Raw genomic sequence first — 9,488 nt, 5'->3', positions numbered from 1 at the left:
CCTAAAATTTCTGATGCAATAGAATAACCTAAAAAAAGTTCCATTGTACTTTGGATAATTATTACCTGCCAAGAAACTTAACGAAATAGATTCTTTAATTAGGTAGTCATGTATGTAAATACCGCTAGAAATAAGAATAGAATTTCCATTATCGCAAAAGACTTAAAAGAGTAGGAAAATTGAATTAAATTATTCTATCACATCAATAGAAAATAGAGAGAGTGGGAGAGGCCAAAATCTCTCTCTCTCTCTCTCTCTCTCTCTCTCTCTCTCTCTCTCTCTCTCTCTCTCTCTCTCTCGTAATCTATCTAAGAGGAAACTATTGTAAATGATTAATAAAAACAATCAAAGAGACGCATCATTATCTTGAACATTTGAAATCCAATGAATTGCAAATGACGATTCAACATTAATGCAAATGCTACCTTTTGGAAATGTGTTCTTTTGTTGTGCTCAGAGGATGGTTCAGCAACAACGCTCTTGAGGGAAAAGACATCCGGGGGAAAGAGACAGACTCACACCATCAAATTTCATCTGGATTTCATTTCAGTCGTCTTCATATTTTTTGTCTCGGGAGGAGAGGAATAACAATGATATTCAGAGCTGCTTTTATATTAGGGAACTGAACATCATCGGAAAGTGAACATTGAAGCATTATTCTATTGTCAATAAGATAATTAATCTTAAAGTATTAATCTAATGGAAGCTAATATAAAGAAGTGTTTATGTTTAATAGATAATTACTTGTGTCCTTTGTGTAGAATATCCCTCAATTTAACATCATTAAGGGGTCGTCCGTTGCTTGATACACCCTCTCCAGTGCTTTCTATCGAAGCCATCATCCTCTTCCACAAAACCTCTTCTCTCCATATCATCCTTCACCTTACCTCGCCATCTAATTCTCTGTCTCCCTCTTGATCTTCTCCCTCTAAACAGGTTACTGTTAAGCCCCTTTCACTCCCTCCCCACCAGCCATCCTCAGCATGTGCCCACACCATTTCAGTCTTATCCTTCGGCTTCCTTTTAATAAAACTTGTTTTGCCTTTTCCCCATCGGAATTTACCTTGAGTTCCTTAAGGATCCCTGACATTTACGCAGAACGCCTGTGCTAAAGGCCGTTCAAATGCATTAGTCCATCCTCCTTTCCCACAATGCGTGTTGCAAGCAATCTGTCTTGGAACAGAATATGTGCGCGGTATGCAGTGGACAACCATGTTCAATACACGTACTTATATCTTACGTGTATCATACGCACTTAGCGGCGTGCTGAACTAGTTTCCAGATATACATACAGCATAGTAATCAGGGCAAAATACAGATTAACCCCTAAAAACTGTAACAATAGGTTTCTCAACTGATTCTGGTGGGTTATAATGTACGTTTTCACATACTAAAAGTTTACCAAACTATGACCCCTGGAGAAGTGTTTTTTTTTTTTTTTCAAGATGGCCACTGGAACCTTTGAACCATCATAACTCTATAATTATCATCTCAAATTTGATGATCTTGGTGTCTATTCCTTCATTTTTGGGGGCAAAGAACACATTAAGACAACTAGGGATATCATTGAGCTGTTAAATCATTACGAAATTGAATTCTTGACCTTCAGTTGTTCACTATCACCTTACACACAAACACTTACAACAAGCAATAGTTAAAAAAAAATTATTCTTAGAGGGTATAATGATAGAAAACTAATTATGAGCGTCTTCTATACGGTTGTTAACTTACAGTACTCATGTGTATATAGTCTTCTAATTATATTAAATCTTAATTACACTTAACAGAGCCTTATATTTCAAGTACTTGGTTACATAGTTAATAACACTTTTATCCGCATAGAACAAGTTTCAGAGTTTCAATTTGAGTGTCATCCTCCTCCTCAGTATCAACCTCTCGAGTGTTGTTTGGACTGTTACAGTTTTCAGTCTGGCAAGGGCCACATACACCAGTGCAAGGGAATCCATAACGTTTGCAGCTGCATCGAGATAATCTGCATCCCTCTGACAGTTGCAATGGATAATTTTCAAGAGTTTGTCAGGTTGTTGAAAATTGTTTAATTAATGTTTTTGTTCCTTCTGTTGTTTATTGTTGTTAGCTAATTATATATTCTATTGTTTATTAATTTTCTTTTTGGGTAAACCTGTTATTACTATAATTAATGATCGTTTACACTTGAAGGGAAACCCAGCATATTATATATTTTCGTTTTGATGGTAAAACCTTTGAAGCGTATACTACTTAACAACCCTTTCGGAACTATCTGCTGGTGGTCTTGTTTTTTAGAGTAATACGGATACTAAAAGAAACATCGCCAGCAGAGAGAAGTAGAGTTGAAAGAAGGTTTTCGTACTGGACGGACGGCTGGTTATTACAGGAGGAATTATATCCAGAGTTTGTCGAAGTCATATAATGGAGGAGTAACATAATTCGCTTTTCTCCACCATCCTGCACAAGACAAGACCAGCCATAAGCATCGTAACATCAGAACACTCTTCGCCAAATTTCCGAGGAATTGTATTGATAAGGTACGTCATTACGAAAGATATGCTGACTTCTAAAGTGATCCCCTGTCAATTTGTTTATCGTGGATAAATATTCCCTTGCTCGATTCCCAATTAATAAACCCTGTGGATTGGGTATTTAAATTATTCATAATTTATCACTGCTGTAACTTTGCGTGTTACCATATGAAAGTTCTTAGGATTAGAGGCAGTTTTTACTTTATTAGCCAATGTTATGTTGTTTACTTTACACCGAAGTTTTCGGATCGGTAGATCTTTCGTGGTCAGGTGGTTGCCATGTTAAATTGGAGGCAGAATATGTAGGCTATGTAATTATTATTGCTCAGAATTCAAATAAATTGTAACGTTAACTACTGAGTTTAGTGACTTGAGTGTTTTAGCAGAACTTGCCTTTACCTTTTGAAAATCGTATTTCGTTTGTCCTCAGGGTTTCTTGAAAGAGCGAGGAGGGTAGGAGAAGGAAGACAGCATACCTGTAGTTACTTCTGACACAGGAAAATCCTTCTTTCCGGCAAGAAGTCCACCAGCAGCCAGTTCTAAATTTAACTTCACATGGAAGTTCAACCGTTCATTGAAGTGAACCTTTTTAATGGACTTGTTTTATTCCTTCCATCATATAATTTTCAAGAAAATCAGAACGTGACGGACTTGACCTCAATATAAAACTTCCATAATCTCTCTCTCTCTCTCTCTCTCTCTCTCTCTCTCTCTCTCTCTCTCTCTCTCTCCTCTCTCTCTCTCTCTCTCTATGAAATTTATTGCATGCTAGACGCATTAATTAACCTATTAACCCGTTAGATGTTACGGAAAACAAATTGCAAAACTTGTTTTCGCCAATACCTTGATTAAAAAAAAAAATGTGTTGTGGTTAGCGAATTTTGCCTTCCGTCTCAGGGAAAGAAAGGCTTAGACTTGCAACTTAATAAAATAAAAATAAAAACACCGTCTCTCTCCTCTCTCTCTCTCTCTCTCTCTCTCTCTCTCTCTCTCTCTCTCTCTAGCATTTTTTCTTATTCTCGTGAGACGAGACTATGCACACAGAGAGAGAGAGAGAGAGAGAGAGAGAGAGAGGGGAGAGAGAGAGAGAGAGAGGAGAGAGAGAGAGAGGAGAGAGAAGGTTACCAAAATAGAGTAAAAAATACTGTTACATTTGTAGTGAACATTTTGGAAAATCTCGAGGCTAAACAACGGCTGAAGAGAGAAAAGTAGTTTAGTTTCCCGAAACAGTTGAACAAATTCAGATGGAGAAATGTGTATGAAAAAAAGGAGAAAAATTTGATTGGGTTTATAAAATGTCTGTAACACTCCGCATATATATCAGATAAACCTTTAAAAAAGATATCCCAATTGTAGATTCTTCTGTAGTTTTTGTATGGAATTTCATCATCTGTTTGAATGACTCTATCTAATTTCAATGTTTATTATTGGTGATGGAGTTGATTGCTGTTTGATCAACTATTGCCATTCACCGATGCATGTACAAAACAGACATACAAATGGATCATATCTTTATATCAAAACTGTCATTTCGACAATATTTTGAAGAAACAAAATACTTTCATATATGATTTCCCTTTTGTGATTGCTAAAAAAGTACAAATAACATTTGCTTTATAAAACTTCACATCAAGATGGTCGGGAAATATATATACAGTAAAGCTCTAAAGGTTTAAAAGCTACTCATAAATAGCCAAGGTAAGGGACAGTGACATTGCACTATCAAGCAGGGACAATGCCCTAGAGACTGACCATATATATATATATATATATATATATATATATATATATATATATATATATATATATATATATATATATATAATATATATATACATACATATGATCAGCGCCCAGGCCACCTCCACCCAAGCTAGGATCAAGGAGGGGCCAGACACTGGCTGCTGGTGACTCAGCAGATAGACCTAAACTCTTCCCCAAATACCCCTTCCTTAGCTCACAAGAATGGTTAGGTTGCAGCGACCAAAGAAACTATCGAGTTGAGCGGGACCCGAACCTTAGTCTGGCGTTCAGCAGTCAGGAACGTTACTACATCGACCACCACAACCCTCATCAGCTTTTCCATACTAAAGAGAAAACATTTGCCTCAAAAAGGCAAATTGATACCAGAAATGATTTATCGATACAATTCTCATGAAATTGTTTGAAGAATTTCCTGTAAAGAAATGATCTATGTCACTATCCTCTATGGTATCAGTTGCATCACTATAATAACTCTGCAATGAATAATGCTTCAGTTAATGAATAAACAACAATCCACTCATCGTGGCTTCTCTCTCCTCTCTCTCTCCTCTCTCTTCTCTCTCTCCTCTCTCTCTGACTCTAGTGTGCTGACATAGACTTGGCTGAGTAACACAAACACACTTACTTACTCAGCACAAACAATCGTTTACGGTGATAAGAAAACTGATCCACATCAAAATTTGTTAGATTCGGTAACAATGAAGGAATGAATATATGTGGAATTTACGAGGATCTCTTGGGATTATTCATATAGGGCCCTGACACGCATTAAATTAATCTTCTTGAAATAATAATAATATTTTTTTAATTATTAATTATCTTTTCCTTTGTAATAAGAATAAATTAAGTAAACGACACCACCTTCTATGTAAACAACATTAAGCTCAACAAATGAGCAAAAGGGATTTGCCTCTTGCCATTTGGATAACCTGAGAGAATAGTCAACCCAGATAAAAAAAAGCAAAAGAATGATCTAACTTTAATTTCCTGCAAATTTAGAAAAGAAAACAATATCACGGTTCCTACCGACACACGAACACCGATATGTTTAATGTCCAGAATTGTATAGGTTATAATACCCTTTTTTTAACAGTGATTATAAGAATATGAACAGTAAGGAAAATAATGTATTGCTGGGTATCCTATACAACACAAATGTTACAAAAGAAGGAACAAAAACGAAGAGTAATTCGTGTATGTGAATGTATGAAATGGAGGAATATAGTTAGGGAAACCTTATTGAAAGGATAGAGAAACATTATTTCAAGAGTTGCAGAATCCTACGCAAAAGCAAATATGTGGTATATTGGCTGAATTTGTATTCTTAACGAAACTTTCTCATTGGTCTTTAATGTTTTAGCCTCTTACATAATTACACAGAGGAGAGAGAGAGAGAGAGAGAGAGAGAGAGAGAGAGAGAGAGAGAGAGAGAGAGAGAGAGAGGAGAGAGAGAGAGAGAGAGGAGTCAAAGTCAAAGTCAAAATCTTTATTTCCATTCTTACAATGGTTATTCTTTTGTTAAAAAAATAAACTTCATATTAAATCAATAAGTTATATAAAAGTTCCATTGCTATGGAGAGCTTTACATAAGAGATACATAATACTTAAAATATAGGAGTAGTATTACTTTAAATACCTTTACACAAAGAGAGGGTGTAATTTTCTCTTTCAGATCAAAATTTTCAATAAATTAGTATCATTCATAAATTCAAGAAAATAGCGACTACAATCAGATGAACATAAAATTTCATAAAAGTAAAACTCATAAAACATCGGTGATAAAAATAGATGGAAAGAAATAAATCCATCTTATTCACAGTTTTTTGTTTAAAAGATAATCTTTAAGTTTCCTTTTAAAAACGTTAGCACTTGAACAATCCCTAAGATTTTGAGGTAGCTTGTTCCAGGGCTGATGGGCTCCTTATTACCATAGAGCGTGATCCGAAATCAGTTCGGTATCTTTTTTACATATAAGTTATTATTTTGCCTAGTTGAGGCATCCCTGCAATTACCAACATTTAAAAAATCATATAACCAGCTTGGGTATTCCTTTTTCAAAACTTTAAAAATAAAAACACAAATTTCAAAGATATATTGATATCTCAATTTAACCATTGTAGCTGTTTGAGGACTGGGGGTTGATATGATCATATTTTCTAACCCCCCCCCCCCCCCACCACCACCACAACCCGAGCAGCAAAATTTACAAGTTTCTGGGCTTTTTCTAAGTATACATCGTTAGTCCCTCACTAGATTTCAATACAATAACTTATACTTAACACTAGGCTTTGAACTATCGTTAATCTAATCGAATTATCAAAATGATCTTTTATTCTATAATATACATAAAGATACCGGTCACTTTTCTACTTATTTCATCAATGTGATGATTAAATGTCATACATTTGTCCATATACAAATCTAGATTTTTTTACATAATTGCTAGTCTTCACCTCTTCACCGTCGCATCTAATTTTTATATTATTATCAATCTTTCTCATGTATTGAGAAGTACCAATAACCATGCATTGCGTTTTACTGGCATTCATTAGCAATCCTTTCCAAAAGAAGTTTTTTTTTATTTCTAGTGAAATAAATTCTGCCTTTTAAATGAACTCCTCAAGTTTTCTAGCGAATCAGAGAGCAAAATTTTGGAGTCGTCCGCACACTGAATTAAAAAGCAGCCCTTTATATATTTAGCGATATCATTAACGTATATCAAAAATAATATTAGGCCCAGCACAGACCCTTGAGGTACACCATATTCAACTTTCTCTAACCTCGATTTGACATCGCCTAGTCTAACAGCTTGAGAACGGTCTTGCAAGTAATCACCCAACCAAAAAAGTATCAATATGGTGTTCTTTGCATGCTTTCAAAAACTCTGTATGGTTCACGCAATCAAAAGCTTTTGAAAGATCACATAAATTAATAGGGAAATATTCTTATTGTCTATATTCTTATATATTTCATCTGTCAACTACAAGAGTGCAGTCTCTGTAGATAAGCCTCTACGAAACCATGCTGTGTATTAGATAACAGTTTGTTTTCCTCAAGATGTTCCATAAGCTGTTCAGCTATGATTTTTTTCTATAACTTTAGACAGGAATGGTAAGATAGAAACCGGTCTAAAATTGCCTGGGGCGTCTTTATCTCCGTTTTTATGAAAGGGGTTCACTAAAGGATGTTTCCAAACAGATGGGTACGCACTAGTTACTATGGACGTATTGATAATGATCGTAATATAAGAAGCAATAATGAAAAGGGACTCCTTTAAGAAAACGAATGGGAATGCCATCTACTCCAAACGCATTACTGTTGCTGAAATCTTTAATCGTTAATATTACTTTTTCCACAGTCAAAGGCTGTGGGTCTAAATAAGCAAATAGTATTGTCAACCTCTATGTGGGTAGTTTGCAGGTTTAGTATGTTATATTTACAGAGAATTCTCGTGCTCTCTTGTATGTATTCTTTCCTACATTGGCAAAAATATGATTAAACTGGTCTGCTTTAGTTTCTGGATTGTCAAATTCTACTTAAACATGTCTTCTATTAGATACCATAGTATTTATTATTCTTCAAGTGTCTTTCATGGATTTACTTTTCCTGACTTCATCTTTAAAGTGCAAAGCTCTAGCCACCCGTACATTGGCGCTTACTTCTTTCTTCTTTTCTTTATATTCAATGTTTAGATTTTCATTTTGCCTATCTTCTTTTAGTCTCTTCTGAGCTGCATCCCTCTCAACTATTTTTTATTTTACTCATTTTTAATCCAAGGAGTGCTTGGTCGCTTTATTTCTTTAGTGGTAACAGGGGCACATATATCTAAACGATAATTGAATGTATTATTAAAAATTCTAATCTGTATATTTACGTCTTCCATACTAAGAATTTGATTTAAGATAGGAGTTTGTTCTAATAACATATTGCTTAACCATTCCGGGGAATAATTTCTCAAACTTCTGGAGGTTATGATTACTGGTTTGCATTTTGGTTTCTCAATATCAATTACAAAGGAAATGTGTTTATGGTCTGCAACTAGACTGGATTGACTTCAATTTTATAGACACTGTCATGCTTATTCGTAATTAAAACATCTAATAAAGTCGATGAGGCAGGAGTAATTCGTGTAGGTTTTTCTATTATTATTATTATTATTATTATTTGCTAAGCTACAACCCTAGCTGGAAAAGCAAAATGCTATAAGCCCAGGGGCCCCCCAACAGGGAAAATAGCCCAGTAAGGAAAGGAAAGAAGGAAAAATAAAATATTTTAAGAAGAGTAACATTAAAATAAATATTTCCTATATAAACTATGAAAACTTTGACCAAAACAAGAGGAAGAGAAATTAAATAGAATAGTGTGCCTGATTGTACCCTCAAGCAAGAGAACTCTAACCCAAGACAGTGGAAGACCATGGTACAGAGGCTATGGCACTACCAAGACTAGAGAACAATGGTTTGATTTTGGAGTGTCCTTCTCCTAGAAGAGCTGCTTACCATAGCTAAAGAGTCTCTTCTACCCTTACTAAGAGGAAAGTAGCCACAGAACAAATACAGTGCAGTAGTTACTTTCACAATATTGTTTATTTTCGCTGTGCTAATCAACAAGTCATCATTTAGGTCACCCAGTACATATATGGGCTTTTCTTTAAACAAGCAGCTCTTAAGCATTCTAAAATATGATTATAAGTAGTATTTGAGAGAGAGAGAGGAGAGAGAGAGAGAGAGAGAGAGAGAGAGAGAGAGAGAGAGAGAGAGAGAGAGAGAGAGAGAGAGAGAGTATTTGCATCTTCCTTTTCAAAGCACCAAAGTCAATTGTTATCCTCAGTAAGGGAAAAAACTTCATCCCCAGATCAATGTCATCTCCTTCAATAACATTTCAAGTTAAGGGACAAAGGTCTTGCCATAATGAATTCTTTGTCAGTCCTGTATTTAATTTTCAGTTCTATATTAATAAATTTCAACTATTTAAGGGAAATTTTATTTGTCATTCTGTGTTTGTGTTCATGTGTGTGTGTTCGTGTGTGTTGTATGTACTTTCCTCTACATCAACTCCCTCACACGTCATTAACGATGAGAGAATTAGAGGTGAAGGCGATAGAGAATGACATGAGATAATTACTGCTTGCATTAAATGAATCAAGCTTTTTCTTTTCATGTTCCAAGTGTCGCTGGGAATAACAATGCTGCTGATTCAATG

The sequence above is a fragment of the Palaemon carinicauda genome, chromosome 25 (genome assembly GCF_036898095.1).
Source record: "Palaemon carinicauda isolate YSFRI2023 chromosome 25, ASM3689809v2, whole genome shotgun sequence".
In the NCBI taxonomy this organism is placed as follows: Eukaryota; Metazoa; Arthropoda; class Malacostraca; order Decapoda; family Palaemonidae; genus Palaemon; species Palaemon carinicauda.
Note: the sequence above shows the minus strand (reverse complement) of the source record.